This window comes from Heterocephalus glaber, unplaced genomic scaffold (assembly GCF_053883595.1).
Source record: "Heterocephalus glaber isolate CG9 unplaced genomic scaffold, H.glaber_assembly_v1.0 deba00001757, whole genome shotgun sequence".
Classification (NCBI taxonomy): domain Eukaryota; kingdom Metazoa; phylum Chordata; class Mammalia; order Rodentia; family Bathyergidae; genus Heterocephalus; species Heterocephalus glaber.
In genome coordinates, this window is record NW_028258454.1 from 2,992,030 (window position 1) to 3,012,425 (window position 20,396).

The 20,396-nt window shown below is 34.6% G+C and overlaps 1 long non-coding RNA gene across 1 annotated transcript in view; it reads right to left on the reverse strand.

Annotated features, from left to right (window-relative positions):
* LOC147821235 (uncharacterized) overlaps window positions 1-18,775 on the reverse strand; it is a 42,090-nt gene extending 23,315 nt beyond the window's left edge. Inside the window, exon 1 of the long non-coding RNA XR_015447376.1 lies at window positions 18,708-18,775. This is a non-coding gene — a long non-coding RNA (uncharacterized LOC147821235). The remainder of the gene's footprint in view (window positions 1-18,707) is intronic.
* Window positions 18,776-20,396: the final 1,621 nt, after the last annotated feature.

Sequence of the window (20,396 nt, forward strand, 5' to 3'; positions counted from 1 at the left end):
CATGGTGCTGGCTTTTCAGGCATGCAGAATGCAAGAGTTACAGGGTCATGGAGGCTCTGACCCCAATTTCAGAAGGCCCAGGAAGCCAGGCAATATCCCCCAAAAGGGTGGTATATGAAGCTGTGAGAGTGACACTGAAAGTGCAATGGAGACCCCACAGAGTTGGAGATACCAGGGATATGGAACATCTACTGAGGAAAGCCACCAGCAACTTCAAAATTTTTGTCATAAAGTTGTTCATGATGACCTCTTAATATTTTAAAATAGTACTATCTGCAGTCATTTCTTCTTTTTCACTTTTATGTTGTATGTTTACCACTTCTTTTTCTCTGCCTGGATCAGTTTTCCTATGGGATTATCTGTTTCCATATTTGCTTTATTGAACCTCTGTAAGATTTTTATTATTTTACCAATTTTGATATAATCTTTATTTTTTCTTCTTTTGACTAATTTGCTATTATTTCCCTAACTTCTTTTGAATAATGTTTACTTTATTAATTTTCCATCTTATTTCTTTTTCAATATGCATTTAATGGTATAAATTTCTCTTAAAGCACTCCTTTAAATCTTACAAGTTTTGATAATTTGAATTCTCTGTTCAAAATGTTATCTATAAGGTAGAGGGGAAGAATAAATTCTAGTGTTCTGTTGCACAATAGAGTGACAAGTTAACAATAATGTATATTTTGTAGTAGAAGAGAGCCTTTTGAATGTTATCACAACAGAGAAATGATAAATGCTTGAGGTGACAGATATGCTAATTACCATGATTTGATCATTATATAATGTATACAGTACTTGTATTTAAACATCACACTGTATTCCAAAGTTAGGTACAATTATTATGTGTTAATTACAAATAAAATAAAACTTTAAAAATATTTCTATGATTTCCTTTATGGAAATTAAAAAAATTTTTATATTGACACAATTTAGTTGCATTTTAGTTGGATAACATATTGTGGACAATACCAGTTTTTTAGAATTTGTTGAGACTTGTTTGCAGCACATGATCAATTTTTTTTTTTTTTTTTTTTTGCACCGGGGATCGAAGTTGGGACCTTGCGCTTGTGAGGCAGGCACCGGAATCACTGAGCTAAATCCCCGGCCCAACATACTCCGTTTCTGAAAATGTTCTATGTAGTACATTTTGATTATTGGATGAAGTGTTCCTTTTATATCAATCGGGTTAAGTGTCTTCATTTTAATTATATAGTTGGTGTGAGATATATATATATATATATATATATATATGTAGCAAATACAGTTTTATCTCTAATATAAAAAGGTCTTTTTAAATGGGATTTTACTGTAATTTTAACAGACTGGAAAAAGTAATGAGAGAGTCTTAGCTTCCGAGTATTGCGGTGAAAAAGCAGGAAGGATATCTGAAATAATCATTGAAGTGTTAACAATATATTGAGGTTGGGATTGGGATTGAGAAGGTGTGCCTGAACTTAACGACTTACATATAAGGCTCTTGTAATTCAGGTACCAGTTTAGAACAAATTTTATAAAAATCAAGAAAAATAGGATTATTGAATCCAAATGTGGAATACTGTTTTATAGTGAAATAGAAATAAACATTGAAAATGACTAGGGTGGAGGGGATGAAGGGCACACAGGTAATGGGGAAAAAAATAAGAACCAAGATACATCATGTACAGATACAAGCACCCAATGATAAATGTAAATGTATTATATACCTAAAATGTACCAATAAAAGAATTTAAGGAAAAAATGACTAGAATAACGATAAAAAGATATTTTTGAGGCAAGTAAGGAAGTTCCAATATTGATTATTAGGAAATAATTGTTAATTTTGTAGGTGTGACCATTTTGTGGTAATATAAAAATTGTTCATATTTTGTAAAGATACATATACAAGTACTTAGGGTTTAAGTGACATAGACGTGATGTCAGAAATTTGCTCTAAAATATTGCGGTAACAAAGAGAAAGAAAGATAGGGAGAAAACAAGTGTGCGAGATTGTTAGAAGCTATTGAATGTGATCAGTAGTATTATCAGATTGTATTATTCTATTTTCTCTACTTCAGTCTAATAAGTTACATAATACCTACCACAGTCTGCACAAGCATACTCTGAACCCACTCATCTAAAGTAGTTCTTTTTAGCAGCAACAGTACACTTCATAATTGTTGGAATCAGGAAACAAAGTGGCTGGCAGGATTATGTGGGGCTCCAGTCTGGAAGGAAGTTAATTTCCAGAGTGGATCAGATACAGAAGGAACAGGGAGTAGAGAGATGGTGAGGGAAATCTCAATTGTATGGGAGTGCAGGGAGTGGAGAGGCAGTGACAGACATGGTCCTATGTATAGCAGTGTGCAGAGTCTCCACCTCTTGCAATTGGGCTTCTGGTCTTTGAGCACTACTTCATTTAACTGTATTGCTTGTGTGGTTTTGGTAAGTTCATTTCTTGGTGACTTAGTTTTCTCATGTGGAAAATTAAACTAACCATACATAAATCTTACTGCCTCACAGAGAAAGTGTGAAAATTAATAGGTTAATGCTGGAAAAGAGCTTAAAGATCTTTAGATAAAAGTACTGTTATCAATCAAAGCATAGAATCATTTGGACTCTGGAATAATGGTTTTAACAAGATTACTAAAGTACTATCCATGCACGTTTATTAGAGTGGATCCTTTTCCAAGTTATAGCTGTGGTTTCTAATTTAACCAATCTAATTTTATTTAATCAATCTATTCTAAATGGGCCTGGAGCCCCATCAGAGAATGATCTTACACCAAAAAGGCAAGATAGATAATTATATTGGCTTTCCCAACTGACTATTAGTTCTCTAATTATAGAGTTTTTCCCAGTGAGGCCCTGGGCCCTCTGAAAACAACATTCTAAGTGACTTAAAAGGAAAAATAATTTAGAGGACTAAATTTTTAAAGTGTTTTTCTTTCACTTGCTAAAAAGTACAAACTTTGATGCACTGGAAAAAACAAAGAGAGAGAGACAGAAGGGGGGAGAGGGAGAAATTTTCTTTTAAATTTTCAATGAGTAATTCAAGGGGACAGTCAAGTAATCTGGATTGTTTTAATTAGTACATTGTTTGCAGTACATAGTGATTACATTTATTACGGTACATGTCCATAACACATCTTAATTTTTTTCTTCCCCTACCTCTCCCCTTCCTCCTTGCTCCAACTCTTTTTTCTATTTTTTTATTTTATGAAAAGTAAAACAATTTCATAATCAAATAATAAGAGAATAATAATCATTATTATACTGTATATCATTATCTTTGAAGTAGTTACTCAGAGTACAAGACATAAACCAGAAAGATTCTTATTAAAAAAAAACCATTTTTTTTTAAACAGTCTCCCTATGTAGTTCAGGTTGGTCTTGAACTCACTATGTAGCCCAGGGTGACTTCAAGCTTGTAGCAGTCTTCCTGCCTCAGCCTCCCAGCTCTTGGAATTACAGATGTGTGCCACCATACCTGGCTTCCTCTTGGTCCCCTTCCCATTTGCAAAAGCTCTATTTTCATTTTTTTAATTCAATTTTTTCCATTCCTTTTCCCTTCCCTCCCTCCTCTCCATCTCTTGTTCCCCTATCCATTTGAAAAAGATCTCCATACTTTCTGTTTATCTATCTTCTTTTTTTCCCCTCTCTCTCTCTTTCTATATATATATGTGTGTGTACTTGAGTGTCTCATATGAGAGAAACCATGTGATCATTGAATATAGTGGCTTTTTTGTATGTGCTTGTGTGTGACAGAAAACAAAAAAGATGCCATAGTTTTATTACCATAAAAGTTATTAAATGGGCTGGGGGTAGAGTGTATATTTAACATACACAAGGCCCTGGGTTCAAGTCCTAGTACCAAAAGAAAAAAGTTATTAGAGAAAACTCATGAAAAATTTAAATGCATGCCTAAAATTGGAACAGTTTTGAAATCACATTTAACATAAAAATAAACTCATTTTCTAAAGATGAAAAATAAAGGATTAAAAAGAATCTCTTTACTTATTCAATTTAAATGCAAGCCAAATAGTTTCTATCAATATTATTTTAGAAAAAAATTTAAACCTGGTAACAAGTCTTCATAAGGAGCTATTTTCAAGTTGAATATTAAATAATTACTTCTCAACAAATATAATTTTGTTTGAATCTCTTAGTACATTATGCTAGAGATAATTTGATAGAGCAGTGGATAGATTAAATTTGGAAAGAATAAAGACTAACTATTGGAGTTAAATTACAACCTGAAATTTCAATTTAATTATCATTTTGATTATTCAGTAAATATAATGAATAAAAGATTAATGTCTTTAGAAAGTCATCCATGATAATTGATTATGATAACAACTACTTAACTATAGTTTGATAAGTTAGATAATATATACTTTCAAAATAATGTTTTGGAGGTCTAAACAGAAAAGTCTCATATATATGCAGGTTCATATGGCAATAATTTAAACAAGTTTATTTTGCTACATATGAAAAGCCAGGCAGCACATTGTAATACATAATTATTTTCCTTTTAGTATTCATTATAGTAATTCACTATTGAATTATATTTATCAAGTGCCTGAAGTTATATTTATTGAATATACAAATTTCATTTAATATTAGCTGACAAGTATGTTTTTTATACCCTTGGTATTTTGCTAAACACCTCAAAAGTCTTTTTTAAGTTTAATAAATGTAGTGTTCTTGCTTTGGAGGTCAGAGAATCCTAGTCTCAGAAAATTATCTTATAGATCACAAGTAGAATTAGTGACAGTTGCAAAGAAACCACAAGTCCTCATTGAGATTATTTACTTGGGATCAAATTTATACCGTACATATATTTATCTAAACATATTTTTGAATTATTAAAACAATTCACATTTTGTTTTTTAAGGAAATTTTGGTCTATGAACTATTTTATTTAGAAATGCTTTATCTTAATTAAAACACTTCAAACTCAGCTTCTTCAGAATTAATAGAACTTCCTCAAAATGAAATACATTTGTAAAAGAATGTTTTTTATATTCACATTTTATCATAAGAATAAGAATTTCTTAAAGTACTCTGATCTGTGCCATATGAAAACAAATAACTTTGGAAAAACAAGGCAATAATGCCACCTGGGGGCTTTTAGGGACATCACACTTCACTAATAATCCTATAGGGCAATTTATAATCACCTCCGTTTACCCTTCAGAACAATACTTATCATTTTCCCCTTTTCATTGATTTTTCTAGGGGTTACACAAGAAGGAATATGGTTCCAAATAATATCTTATTTTTTTATAATCGACATTATGGAGATATTTCTTTCCTGTAACCAAACAGTATTTTTCCTTTTAAGAAACAGGCTATATATAACATAAGATGTCTAAACCTTTACATTATATTATAAGGTGCAGTAATATCACAGGGCCAAGCCAAATAAGAACAACCTTAAACAAAAATGTACTAATATGTATCTATGGAAGTATTTGTGCCCCTCTCCCTTTTCACTGCTAATCTTAAAAAGTCATAGAATAGTTAGTTATACCAGCAGTGTTATCTTAGGGAGGTCTCACCTGAGTAGTAGTTACGACTCAATGCCCTCTTTTGAGGGAGTTTATTTAGTAGTCTTTACTCAATACCTATTGTTGAATAGTGTTATTTTTAAAAGGAACTTGTGCTATCAGAAGATCATTTATATAGCATACATGAGATAAAAATATATGAACTGCTAATGTCCTTATTTACAGTATTCTTCTCTTTTCTTTTTCTTTTTTGATTTTTGAGACAGGGTCTCATTATATAGTCCAGGCTGGCCTTGAACTCACTATATAGCCTAGGGTGGCCTTGAACTCTCAGCAATCCTCCTGCCTCAGCCTCCCAAGTGCTGAGATTACAGGCCTGCACCACCATGCCCAGCATCTACAGTATTCTTGTTAGTTTTGTTTTTAACAATTGTTTATTTATTTATTTTACCATTCTGAGAACCATTTTGGCTATCTCATATTTTAACTGTATTTTTCCCATTTTGGTGTTTTTCAAATCTGTGTTACTTTAAGTAATGTCATATTTAATGAAAACCTTATTCTATTTATTAATTTATTTACATCTTTTTTTCCCATTCTTCTAAGTACCTTTAGCCTGGTATATGATATATAATCCATAAATATGAGTGAATAAGTCAATATTTTGGAGTTTTCTAGTCTCAACAGAAAATGTATGCCATAAAGGAAGAGAAAAAGTGTTGAAATAGTAAGTAGGTCTGAAAGACAAAGGATCTGACCCATTGTTGCAACCTGACTCCATAGCTAATTTGTGTACATGTTCAGAGGACTAAGAGTAGTCAAACTGCTTGTTTCAGGGGCATTTAAATGAGAATACATTTGCAGCAGATCTTTGTATTCTGTCTGCAAGTATCTTGTGGAGGATTTTTGCATCTATGTTCATTAAGGAAATTGGTCTGTAGTTTTCTTATTTTGTTGTTTTTGTCAGATTTTGGTATCAGGATAATGCTAACTTCAAGGAATGAGTCTGGCAGTGTTTCTTCCCTTTCACTTTCATGGGTGAGTTTGAAGAATGTTGGCATTAATTCTTCCTGAAATTGTGGTAAATCCATTAGGTCCTAGGGTTTTCTTAGTAGGCGCTCTCTCTCTCTCTCTCTCTCTCTCTCTCTCTGGTACCAGGGATCGAACTCGGGACCTTGCGCTTTTGAGGCAGGTGCCAGAACCACTGAGCTAAATCCCCAACCCTCTTTTTGATTTTTAATTACTGCCTCAATTTCATTTTCTGTTATTGGATTGTTCAGGGTTTCTTTCTGGGGATCAAGCTCAGGACCTTGCGCTTGCCAGGCAGATGTGCCGCTGAGCTAAATACCCGGCCCTGTTCAGGGATTCTGTGTCTTGTTTCAGTTTTGGTAACTCATATATGTCTAGGAATTTACCTGTTTCTTCTAGATTCTCCAATTTATTAGAATGTAGGTTTTTAAAGTAGTGTTTTATTATTTTTATTTCTCCAGTATCCATTTTGACTTCACCTTTTTAATTTCTAATTACATTAATATGATTTTTTCCTCCTTTTGGTAAGTTTGGCTAAGAGTTTATCTATTTCGTGTGTCCTTTCAAAGAACTAACTCTTTGATTCATTGATCCTTTATTATTTTAGTCTCAAATTTACTATTTTCTGCTTTGATCTTCATTATTCCTTCTTATACAAGTTTCGGATTTAAAAATGTAGCAATCTGGTCTGTTCTTTTAGTCAACTGGTCAGTATAACATCTGCTAAAAGTTCTGGTTGAAAGTTGATATTTGTAATGTTTAAAGAAGATCTGTAAATTCTCTGTAAATTATTTGAACTGAATTATAATACTGCTGCAGAAATAAGTAGTATTTCCTTGATATACATCTTTATTGTCAATGGTAGAATTTTTATCTGGCTTTTGCTCAGAATAGAGGTTACATTCCCCAGCTCCCCTGCATCTGCCTGTGTCTCTGTGACTAAATTCTGGCCAATGGTTTGTAAATAGAACTATCCTGGGGCAACTTCTGGAAAACACTCCTAAGAGACAAGTCATGCACACCATTGGCCTCTTCTTTGCATCGCTCTATCTTTCCTCCTGTCTGATCACAACTATCTCAGGTCGTAATATACAGGCCTGTGGATAAAGCTGTGTGGGAAGGATCAGGAGCCCTGACACTGTAGAGTGCTTTAACAGCTTTATAATGGTTAGTTTTGGTTGGTCACTTGACTGGCTTGAGAGACCCCTAGAAGATTAGTAAGGCACACTTCTGGGTGTGTGTGAGTGGATAAAGGGGTGTGACCTTGGGGTTATGTCTGGTCCCTGGCCCCTTCCTCTTGAGCTCTTCCCCTACTTTCTACTTTCAAGATGCCATGAGTTGAGGAGCTATCTTCTGCCCTGCCCTTCTGCCATGATGTTTCTTTTTTGGAGCCAGCAGACCATGAACTCATTAGCCAAAGTAAGCCTCTCTTTCTTTAAGTTTTGGGTATCAAATATTTTGCCTCAGCCACAGAAAGGTGACTAATACAACAGCTCTGGACTATTTTACTAGGAGAAATACTGGCTTTCCATTACAGCACTCTTATTTTGTATTGTCTATAGCTTACAACTGAATCTAATATCAGCCAACATAATTACCATGGACAATACAAATTCATTTACTGACTGCAGTTACTAAAATGTATTTATATATTTTCCAAGTTTCTTTATAAAAAATAAATTATTCCTCTATTAGTAGCTCACAAAAATTTTTAAATGTTCAAAATGTAAAAGGAAACTGGCAGAATATTTCATTGCTTATGGTAACATAAATTGGAAAATAATTCAAAAATATATATGAAAAACTATAAAAATACATTTGCCTTTTGATCCAGCAATTCTGCTTCTGGGAAACAGTTCTAAGGAAACAATTTTAAATATTGAAATGTTAGGTGCATAAAAATACTCATTGCATTATTAATAATGGTTAAAAAGTAGAAACAATCTAAATATCCAACATAGGGATTAGCTAAGTAAGGTCATGTTGTGTGTGTGTGTGTGTGTGTGTCTATGCCAGATTACCAAATGGTCACTGAAAAATGAGAGATATTTATTCACTTATTCAACAAATTAATATTTATTAGTACATAGTAACATCTCAATAAATATTTGACAAATATGTGTCTACTATGTTTCAGGGTTTGTTCAGATTATAGAATGATGAACAAAAGTAGACAGACATGGTCTTGGTTCTCATAAACTTCTAGCCTCATGAGGAAGACTGGTGATAAAATAATTACACTTATGGTTAGTGCTCTATGAGAAAAGAAAGTGTCTATAAAAGCAAATAACAAGGGCCCCTGACTGAGGCTGAGATGTCAAGAGAGGCATTGCTCATTATAGATGTGTCCCTTGAACTAGGATCAGAGAATGGATATAAATAAAAATACTATATATATAATAATATATGGATATAAATACTATATATAAATACTGTATATATACATTCATATATCACATATATATTCATAGAAAACACTTAAACTGTAGTAACTGGAAGGCACAGAGTACAAAGATGAATCTGTAATATACTTATGTACAGAAACAAGTCCACAGAAAAAAGAATAGCAGGAATACATCAAAATGCTAAGAATATTTTTTAAAAGGTAGGGGAATTATAGATGATTTTCTTTCTCATTTATTTCTCAGTTTTATATAATGTACTTTACTTTTATGAAAAAAATTTTTTTAAATTCTATTTTTCTATTAGAGTAAGATGAAACTATAAGCATAATGCATGTAGGGAAACTTAGACTCCTGAAGTACAAAGAAGAAAAACCTTAAAGTTTTTATAAAGTACAAGGGGAAAAATAGATGTTTGATTAATCAGTCTTCAGAAAAGAAAAACTTTCTATGGACCCAAACCAGTGATGGCAAATCTCTGAGAGACAAGGGCCCAAACTGCAACCCAAAACTCACTTATTGCAAAGCCCCACCACTGTAAATAAACTTGAGGTTTTAGTTTAGAAACTCATACGTTAACATCTTTTGTCTTAAAAGAAAAACAAATACTGTAATATGCGTCCCATAGGTTCACTGCCACTGACCTAGATGAGGATATAAGAATTTAGTTTTTTGTTGTTTGAATGGAAAGAAAAACATTATTTTTTTTTACCAACCATAAGATCTGCTGTTATTAAAGAACCTAGAAAAACAAACTATGCTTATGAACATTTAAGGAGTAGACTTAACGTGGCTAATACTGTGTAGAAATGATTAGCATTTTTTGAATATTTTTGTTAGAATATGTGTCAAATTTTATGAAAGAAAACAGGAATACATAGGCCCCTTTAAAGGGCTGAATTGGAAAAAATGGGCAGCTTCTTCATATTATCACTGGTATTGTGTACAAAATAACTTTTATATCTTCATAGAGTTCAGGGAGGAAGGAATCAGATGGATGAATGAGGAAAAGTAATTTACTTCCCAAGGAAACCCTCTGCTAATTGGAAAAAAAAAGATGGTTTCAAGATCTGTGGCTATGGCAATGCATCTAGACAGTTGTGATTTTCTACTGCTATTTTATAATTTTGAAAGGAGGAAGAAGTTGCATTTCAGATTTTTAAAAACTCAGCTCATTTAGTTATCTAGTGCATGCTGACCACTAGCAATAATGAGAAAGACAACACCATGGAAGAATTCAAGTTTTCACTGGCAGGTGCACAGATAATACAGAGTGACAAGCAGTAATAAGTCACTAGAATCTATGATTAGCCCCAGGAATCTCTATGAAATTTCATGAAACAGAGGTCAGCAGAAAGAAGAATGTAGAAAAGTGCAGGAATTGAAAAGTACGTGTACCATGTGCTTTACTCCAAGCATGTGGAGGTGGAAAACATAGATGTTCAAAATATGCCTGTTACTTGTGTACTTTAGCCACCATCTCTGGAGTATAATCATAATTATTTAAATTCCAACTTTAGCTTTCATTCAGGTAGGAAAAATTATAAGCATTTTTATTGTCTTCATCAGAAATTTTACACTGCTTAAGACTCCCTAAGAGTGAAAACATTTTTGAATCCTTAGCACTTCAAATAGCAGTTGGCATGTAATATATGAGTATTCAATAAAATAACAAATTTATTTATCAATTATTAACTTCCATTTTCAGAAATTTAAACATAATTGTCCTACCAAGAAAGTTTAGGTCTGCAAATAGAATGCAGCACATTATCAAACAGATCATACATCATGATCAAGTAGGTTTCATTCCAGAGGTGTAAGGATGGTTCAACATATGTAAGTCAATAAATGTAATACATCACATAAACAGGAGCAAGGTCAGAAACCACATGATCATATCAATAGATTCAGAAAAGACTTTTGACAAAATCCAACACTCCTTCATGAAAAAAACCCTAAAGAAAAAAGGTATAGAAAGACCATCTCTGAATGTGATAAAGGCTATTTATGACAAACCAATGGTCAGAATCATATTAAGTGAAGAAAAATTAAAAGCATTCCACCTAAAATCAGGGACAAGACAAGGATGTCCATTATCACCTCTTCTATTCAGCATAGTACTTGAAACATTAGTCAGAGCAATTAGGCAAGAGAAAGAAATAAAAGAGATAAATATAGGAAAGGAAGAACTCCAATTATCATTATTTGCAGATGACATGATACTCTATACAGAACACCCAAAGAACTTCACCAAAAAACTCTTAGAATTAATAATTAACTTCAGCAAAGTAGCAGGATATAAGATCAACACATAAAAATCATTACCAGTTGTGTATACTAACAAGGAACGGGATGAGAAGGATACTATGAAAACAATACCACTCATAGTTGCTTCAAGAAAAATGAAATATCTAGGAATTAAAAGACCTCTACAAAGAAAACTACAGTACACTGAAGGAGAAGAAGACATCAGAAAATTGAAAGATGTCCCCTGCTCCTGGATAGGAGAACCAATATTGTCAAAATGGCCATACTTCCAAAACTATTATACAGATTCAGTGCAGTCCCAATCGAAATACCGATAGGATACTTTACAGATGTAAAGAAGACAATCCTAAAATTCACATGGAATCAGAAGAGACCCTGAACAGCACAAGTAATTCTGGGCAATAAGAGCAAAGCAGGCGGCATAGCAATACCTGACTTTGAGCACCACTACAAAGCAATAGCGATAAAAATGGCATGGTACTGGGACAAAAACAGACACATGGATCAATGGAACAGAATTGAGGATACAGAAACCTCACCAGACACATTCAACTATCTGATCTTTGACAAAGGGGCCAAAAGCATTTGTTGGAAGCAAGATAATCTATTCAACAAGTGGTGTGGGGAAAACTGGTTATCTGTTTGCAGAAGAATAAAACTGGACCCTTATCTCTATACTAAATTAAAATTAAAATGGACCAAATATGTAAACATTAAAACAGAAACATTAAACCTTCTGGCAGATAAAATAGGTAAAACACTTGAGGACATAGGTATAGGAAAGGATTTTCTAAACAGAACGTAAGTCACATAAGAAATAGCAGCAACAATCAACAAATGGGATTATATCAGACTAAAAAGCTTCTGTATAGCAAAAGAATCAACTAGTAGAGTGAAGAGATATCCTACAGAATGGGAAAAATTTTGCCAGCTACTTCTCAGAAACAGGACTAATTTCTAGAACATACAAAGAACTCAAAATTTAAAATTCCTGGGCCAAGGATTTAGCTCATTAGTGCTGCCACCTGCCTTGCAAGTGCAAGGTCCTGAGTTTGATACTCCTGTACCAAAAAATAAAAATAAAAAATAAAAAAATTTTAAACTTCCTAAATTGAAAGACCCAGTCAAGAAATGGGGAAGAGAAATGAACTAACTCTTCACAGAGAAAGAAATACAAATGATCAACAGACATATGAAAAAATGTTCAATATCTCTGGCCAGTAGAGAAATGCAAATTTAAACAACCCTTAGATTTCATCTTACTCTGGAAAGAATGGCAATCGTTAGAAAATCAAATAATAACAAATGCTGGTGTGGCTGTGGTGAAAAAGGAACCCTCCTTCATTGTTGGTGGGAATGTAAACTAGTACAACCATTGTGGAAATCAGTGTGGAGATTTTTCAAAGAACTGAAATTAGAAATTTCATATAACCTAGCTACCCTCCTGCTAGGTATCTTCCCCAAAGGGCTTAAGTCATCATACTATAGCAATACATGGCATACCAATGTTTATAGCAGCACAACTCATAATAGCTAAATCCTGGGAACAGCCTGTATACTCATCAACAGATGATTGTATAAACAACATGTGGTATCTATATATAATGAAATACTATTTGGCTATAAAGGATGGCAAATTTGAAACATTTGTAGGAAAGTATAATATTGAATGAAATAAATCAGACACAAGCTTAAATAACATATGATATCTTTCATTTGAGTGTGGCATAGTACAAACAAAGAAAGTGATAAAGGATGGATAGAAAGGGACAAGAGGGTAGATCTCTAGCAATTGGAAAGCGGTCCAAGGGACCTAGGATAAAGGGTGAGGAGAAGGAAAAGGGGAAATAAGAAGAATAAAGAAATGCTATGTACACGAACCTAATAACCCCAACTAATGTAAACACTATATGCCATAACACGAGCTAAGACAAATAATATCAAGATGTATGAAAAAGGGGATAGGGGAACTACTGGGAGAGCAGGGAGGGGCAGGGAAGAGGAAGGGAAAAAAACAAGCTGTAATATGTACATGTAACCACTCCCAAGATGATTGTAAACTGCATGAATTGCAAACATGTACTAATAAAATTGAAAAAAAAAGTGATGCAACAAACTAAAAACAAAAGAAAGTTGAGGTCACCCATCCAATTTTGTCTCGAAGACTTCTAATTGTTTTCCCTCTCTTCTTGATTGCCTGCAACTTGCATGCATACATATACACACCATGCAATTACAGAACATGGCTTTTCTAACCTATGAATGTGCATTATAGTCATGTGAGGACCTTGTGAAAGTCTAACGCCCAGGTTGCTCTCTGTGCCAATTACAGGGATTCCAAGTGGAACCAGGCATCAATATTGTTTAAAGCTCTCCAGGTGATTCCTTTGTGCAACAAGCTCGAAAATTACTATTCTAGATAAATAATCAAACTAAGAAAATTATGAAATCAATTCAGTTTTTATTCATTTTATCTAGCTACAGATATAATACTATTGTTTGGTATCTAGCTAGACACTAAGTGTGAATGCCCAATAGAACATTGCATTTATTGATTAATTAATTGCTCCCAAAGGGTGGTAAGAATATAATAGGTGGCAAAATAATTATAATATATCTTACCTATCACTGATTTATGAAATGTCCAAAATGTATCTATAATTAGAGTGGCTTCTGCTTATATATCAGAAGTTTTATGTACCAGAATTCTAAATAGGCACAGGGATAGTAACAATAAAGCAATTAAACTCATCTATTCTTGCAACTTTCTAGCTGCTGACAGTGAACTAACCTAAGCTGACCTTTACTAATAGAACTGCAGATGTAATAGAACTGTGGATGGATGTTTGAACAGACTCATATTGTTAAAGATTGCTCCATGGGTTACATAGGGAGAAAATAAAAAATTCTTTGCCTGTGTTGTTCAGAGATTTAATGTGATACACTATTGACTGACTGTGGTTGATTAATAAGTCATTAAATAAGAGTCTGAAGCTAATTCAAACAATGGAATATGTTATGGTGGATTTCTGTCATCACCAATGCACTCATTACAAATACCATAATTATGAATGAAAAGCCATTAGAGGTAGAGTCAGAACTCAATTTAAAATTCTACTGCATTCTACTTAATTCCATGAAGTATACAACATTCTAGTAGGAGTGCAAACTCCTTAGCTGAACAATCCCTTGTTTGAATGAGGGCTCAGGATACATTGGTGCAGTGGAGTGTGTTGAAAAGAGGTCAGCTGGAGAGAATGAACTAATTGTGTTTGTTGCAGGGGAAAAGTAAGAGAGCTTTAAATAAGGACTATGATCACTGCAATGTTCTAAAAATTAGAGCAAGTACCACTTTTAATACAAATTCTATTTAATAAGGGCATGGTTTAAAAAAAATTGTAATTTAGAAGCACGAACTTGGAGTCAGAAAAACCTCACTTCAAAACCTGACCTTGTGGGCCGGGAATTAAGCTCAGTGGTTCTGCCACCTGCCTCGCAAGTGCAAGGTCCCGAGTTTGATCCCCTGTAACAACAACAACAACAAAAAAACAAACCTGACTTCACCACTTAACAGGCAGAGGAACATGGTTAGATTGCTTCACATCTTTCAAACTCACTTTCACCATCTGTAAAATGTACCTGTTTTATTCTGCTAATCTTATAAGGTGGTTATGAGGAAAAATTAAGATAGAGATTGAAACCCCAAAAAATACTAAGCAGGTGTGTTATAGATACAATTGATTACCTACTCAACAGCCACTCCCTCTTTTATTCTTGCTGGGCAGAACCTTAGGTTTATTTAGATATTCATTCAATCCCTATAGATTAAATCATGACTAATCTGATTTTATCCTGGTTCCATACCAGTGACTGGTATAGGAAGAAGGGGACCCAGTCCTGACCAATGAGATGTAAGGGGAAGTTTCTCAAGAGGTTTTATTAAAAAGTTGGTCTCATATGCTGATAGAATAGCAAGATTCATCAACTATAAATTGCCAATAAATATGTTAATGGCTTGAATTTTTAAAAAGCATCATTGAGACATAAGACACATCCTATATACTATTTATGGTGTACAATTCAGTGATTTTAAATGTACCTACAGATATGTGCAACTATTACTATAGCCAATTTTAGAATGTTTTCATCACTTCAATAAGAAATCTTATATCCTTTAGCTACTAATGTCCTGTCCCTCCTTGCTCCAGCCCTCAGCAACTACTAATCTAATTTCAGTCTCCATAAATGTCCTTATTTTGGACTTTCACATGGATGGAATTATGGCATGTGGGGTCTTTTGTGATTGGCTTCTTTTACTTAATGTTTTCAGGGTCCCTCCATACTGTAGCACGTATCAATACTGCTTCCTTTTTAGGGCATAGTATTCTATTGTGTGGGTGTACATTGTTGATCCATTGGCTGATTCATGAACATTTGAGTTGTCTTATGGTTTAGATTAATGATGTCCTCCAAAGGCTGCATGTGCTCATAGGAGGGGGTTTTGGAAGTTGATTCAATGGTGGGAGTGCTATAACTGAGTTGTTGTTAGGAGGTGGGGCCTGGTTAAAGACAGGTCTTTCCTTCCTGACCTGAAAGGGTGTATCTTCCTACCTGGCTCCTCTCTCTGCTTCCTGGTCAGTGTGGTGTGAGCAGGTTTCTTCTGCTATACACCTCTGCCCTGATGTTCCTGCCCTGGAGCCCCTGACAATGTACTATAACCATGAGCCCAAATAAACCTCACCTCCTTTAAGTTTCAGGTGTTGGATATTGTGTCTCAGTGAAGAGAGCTGTTCTAAGTGTGGGACTGCATAACTCTGTAATCATAAAACCTCCTAGCCCCAACTGTGATTGAATGTGAGTTAATGGATAAAGATGTTTGTTAGTTTTGGGACACTAGATAAAATCTGTAACAGACCTAAAGTCCCAAAGTAAACTACTCAACTCCTTGTTTGCCCGGAACTGATGTTCCAGAGACCACAATCTATAGAACAATCCGCAAATGTCTGCTGACCATCAATATGTGACAGTCGACCACTAACCTTTGTCCCTTTTCTTTAATTCTATATGTTAACTTCCCCCTCAACCCCCTGTAAGAACAGCCTCGGATTCTGAGCCAGTTGCCTCTCTAAGCTACTTTGCTTTGGGAGTGCCATCTGGCCAGACTAACAAAAGTCTGTTTTACTTTCCAACTTGTCCGGGTGTGTTCCTTCCCGGGTGTTCTTCGCTGCAGTCAGCTCCTCGGAACATTTGACAAGGCCCTCGGTCTTACACTAAGAATAGCTGTTTTGGCTATAAGAAATAGTCTTGCTGTAAACATGCATGTACCAGTTTCTATATGGACATATATTTTCATTTCTCTTGGCTATATACCCAGTTCAGCTAAGAGTGGAATTTCTGGAATTCCTGAAACAGGAAATTCCTAGGAAGATGGCAAAGAAAACCCCAGTGTGATGGCTGTGCCTCAGGTCTAGAGAACAAGGAGTCCATACTGGAGTAGAAAGAGAGGAGTCTTGATGAGGAAGGTTTCCAAGGGAAAAAAACGGAGCTGTTACTTTATATTATAGGTCTGGTTGACTGGAAAACTATATTGAGCCGGGGATTTAGCTCAGTGGTTTCACCGCCTGCTGTGCAAGCACAAGGACTCGAGTTCGATCCCCGGTACAAAAAAAAACCCTTGGAAAACTATATTGAGAGAAACAAGCTAAATCATAGGCCAGCTAGTTCACCAGGGAGAACCAGGGAGACACACTTTAGAAATACTCTCCACCCCTGGAGAGTATTTCAGAACAAACCTTAAACATCGGCCTCAAAAGTTATCACTAATTTGATTGGGTTATACTGTGGAACCATTTATATCCCAAGGCATTGTCAAAAACAACCAATAATTAATGGAGATTGACAAAAATAAGCAAGGCATAAGAGGAAATTGGGGGAAGAAAAGAGCTTAGTATCCAGTATCATACAATAGATTACCTAAAATGTCCAGTTAACAACAACAACATAACATGGCACAAGCAAAAAAGCTGGAAAATGTAACCTATACTCAAAAAGAAAATGCAAGAAACAATTGTTTGGTGAGAGAGGCAATATCAGATGTAACAGACAAAGAATAAAAGCAGTCTTTATACACTCAAAGTAACCATGCTTACAGAAGTAAAGGAAGCTGCAATGCAATATCAAATACAGTATCAAATAAAGGATACAAATCATATACAGAAATTATCTAAAAGAACCACATGGAGACTTTGGAGTCAAAAATTAAAATAAGCAAAGTGAAAAATTCATTAGTGAGTTTCAACAGTAGATTTGAACTAGCAGGAAAAAAAGGGAGCACTTGCGAGTAAATTCACAGAAGGTATACAAGGCAACTAATAAAGAGAAAAAGAATGAAGAAAGTTGAGCAGAACCTCAACTTGGGCAGTTGTGAAACACTACTGGGCAAACCAGCATACGTGTAGTAGGCGTATAAGAAGAAAGACTAGATCAGAAAGAAATGATGGCTGAAAACTCCCCAAATTTGATGAGGAACATGAATCACATACAAGAAGCTTAATAAATTCTAAATGGGATAAATATAAAGAGGTCCACACCTGATCACATCATTAGAAGGAGATAGAATCCTACTGACAGCCCCAAGTTATGATAGTTAAAATTATGTTTCCACTTTATAATGGTACAAAAGCATATGAATATACAACCATTGTGTTTTTTACTTTCAGTACAGTATTCAATAAATTACATGAAAAATTCAAGGCTTTTTACTAAATAGGCTTTATGTTAGATGACTTTGCCCAATTATAGCCTACTATAAATGGCCTGAGCACATTTAAGGCAAGCTAGCCTAGCTATGATGTTCAGTAGGTTATGGGTATTTTTAATTTAAGGTATTTTCAACATACACATGGTGAGCTTATTGGGACTTAACCTCATCCTAAATCAGGGCTCAATAGTAACATTTTCCACCTAAGATGGGTAAACATGGAATACTGACCAAAAAAATTTTTGTAATACCTATATTAAGAGTATAATGAAAAGAAACAGTATGATACGGGTAAGGTGAAGTGAGTAAGGTTTAATACTCAGGCGTATGGGGAGACTTTTTAGTGTTAGTCCTCTTCTAATGTAAGAAATCCAAGATCTCAAAACAGGAGAGAGCAAGTATAAGATACAGCAGTATATCTGTATTTTCAGAACTACGGGGGCAAGTTACAAAGAAGCAGTACAACCTAGAAAGTAGTTGCGTCTGGGAGCAGCAGTGGGGCTGGGAACAGGTAGTGCAGTGCATTTCTGTTTTTCATTGTACATGGTTTTATGTCCATAAAATGCAAATTAGCTTTTTTATTTCACCTCGCTTTGATGAGGAGGAGGATTATGGTTAATTTTATTTTTATTTCTGGTAAAATACGCACAACATAAATTTACCATCTTAACAATTTTTAAATGTAAAGTTCAGTAGTTTTAAATACTCTCACATTATACAACCAATTTCTATAACTGGTGATTGTTTTAAAATTACCTTAGCAGGGCCAGTGATTTAGCTCAGTGGTTCTGGTGCCTGCCTCGCAAGCGAAAGGTCCCGAGTTCGATCCCTGGAACGAAAAAAAAAAAATTACCTTAGCACTTGGTCCTTTAGTTTACTCAGTAATAATTTGCATGGGATCATCCTTAGTTGCTATTGTTATTGTCGTCGTCGTCTCCTCCTCCTTCCTCCTCCTCCTTCTTCTTCTTCTTCTTCTTTTTTTTTTTTTGGGGGGGGTATCGGGGATTGAATTCAGGACCTTGTGCTTGCAAGGCAGATGCAGCGCCACTGAGCTAAATCCCTGGTCCTAAATGTGTTTGTGTGTGTGTGTGTGTGTGTGTGTGTGTATGTGTGTATGTGTGTGTGTATTACTGGAGATCAAACTCAGGACCTTGCGCTTGCGAGGCAGGCACAGCGCTTAGTTTCTCTTCTTAAAATTCAACCATCTCTTTAATGCTATTCTAATGTCTACTTTAAGTTTCTTGAGAGGAAGGATTATAAGGTTCATACATTAAAGTTCTGAGTACTCTTGGTTCTGAATATAAGGTCTCATTGGATGCTTTAGCTTCTTTGGTTTATACATTTTAGAAGTACTTCATTTCTCTATAAGAAACCCTTCTGGGATTTTTTTTCATTAGTATTTGCTATCTTGGCCTGAAAATTTCGTTTCCAAAACATTGTAATATATGAATCAAATTTTTTGAATGGTTATAGGTCTACTTAGGTTATCTATTTGAGCTTGGATTATAAATTTTGGTAGTCTGTGATATTTGAGAAATTGTTTCATTTCATTGAAATTATTAAAGTATGCGTGTAGAGTTTGAGTGTGTGTTTATAACATTCCCTTATTTTGTTGTCTGTAGGATCTGTAGTGACTCTCCCTCTTTTATTCCTTATACTGCCAATTTGTGTCTTTCTTTTTTTGTTAGTTTTGCTAGATGGTTTATCAATTCTAATAATGTTTTAAAATCCCATCTTTGGTTTCTATTGATTTTTCTCCATTCAAGTTCACTGACTCCTTTGTCATTTCCATTGTTTCCTTCCAGGAAGCTTTAAATTCTGATTATTGTATTTTCAGTTTTAAAATTTCCATTTGGTTCTTCTATTTTCTATGTTCTATTTCTTTGCTGATACAGTCCATTGCAAGGCTTGTATCTAGAATTCTCATAATTGCCACTTGAGCATTTTTATAGTAGCTATTTTAATTCCAATGGCTGTCTAATTTTGCCATTGGTGACTGTTGATTGTGTTTTCCCATGTGAGTTGAGACATATTTTGTTTCTTCATATGCCAAGAAATTTTAGTTTATATTTTTAGACCTTTGAAATATGACACTACAAAATGAGTTTAAGTCTTATGGAGAATGTTGGTGTTTTTATTTTAGCAAGCAATTAATTTGGCTAGGCTTAGGCATAAATCCTTACCTGCCTCCTGTGAGCTGTGGTTCCCATGTCACTTCAGTTTTAGTCTTTGTAGTGCTATCTGGGTTCATAACCACCCAGTAACTAGTCTTGAACCTGGGTAAAATTCTGTTAGTTCAGTTGTCATCCTTCCATTTACCAATTAGGTTAGGATTCATTCATATACAGGTAAGAGAGGTGAGCCTGCAAGTTATATGTAAAACAATATGAGAAACCAGGGATGGTGACACACACCTGTAATCATAGCACTCTGGGAGGCTGAGGC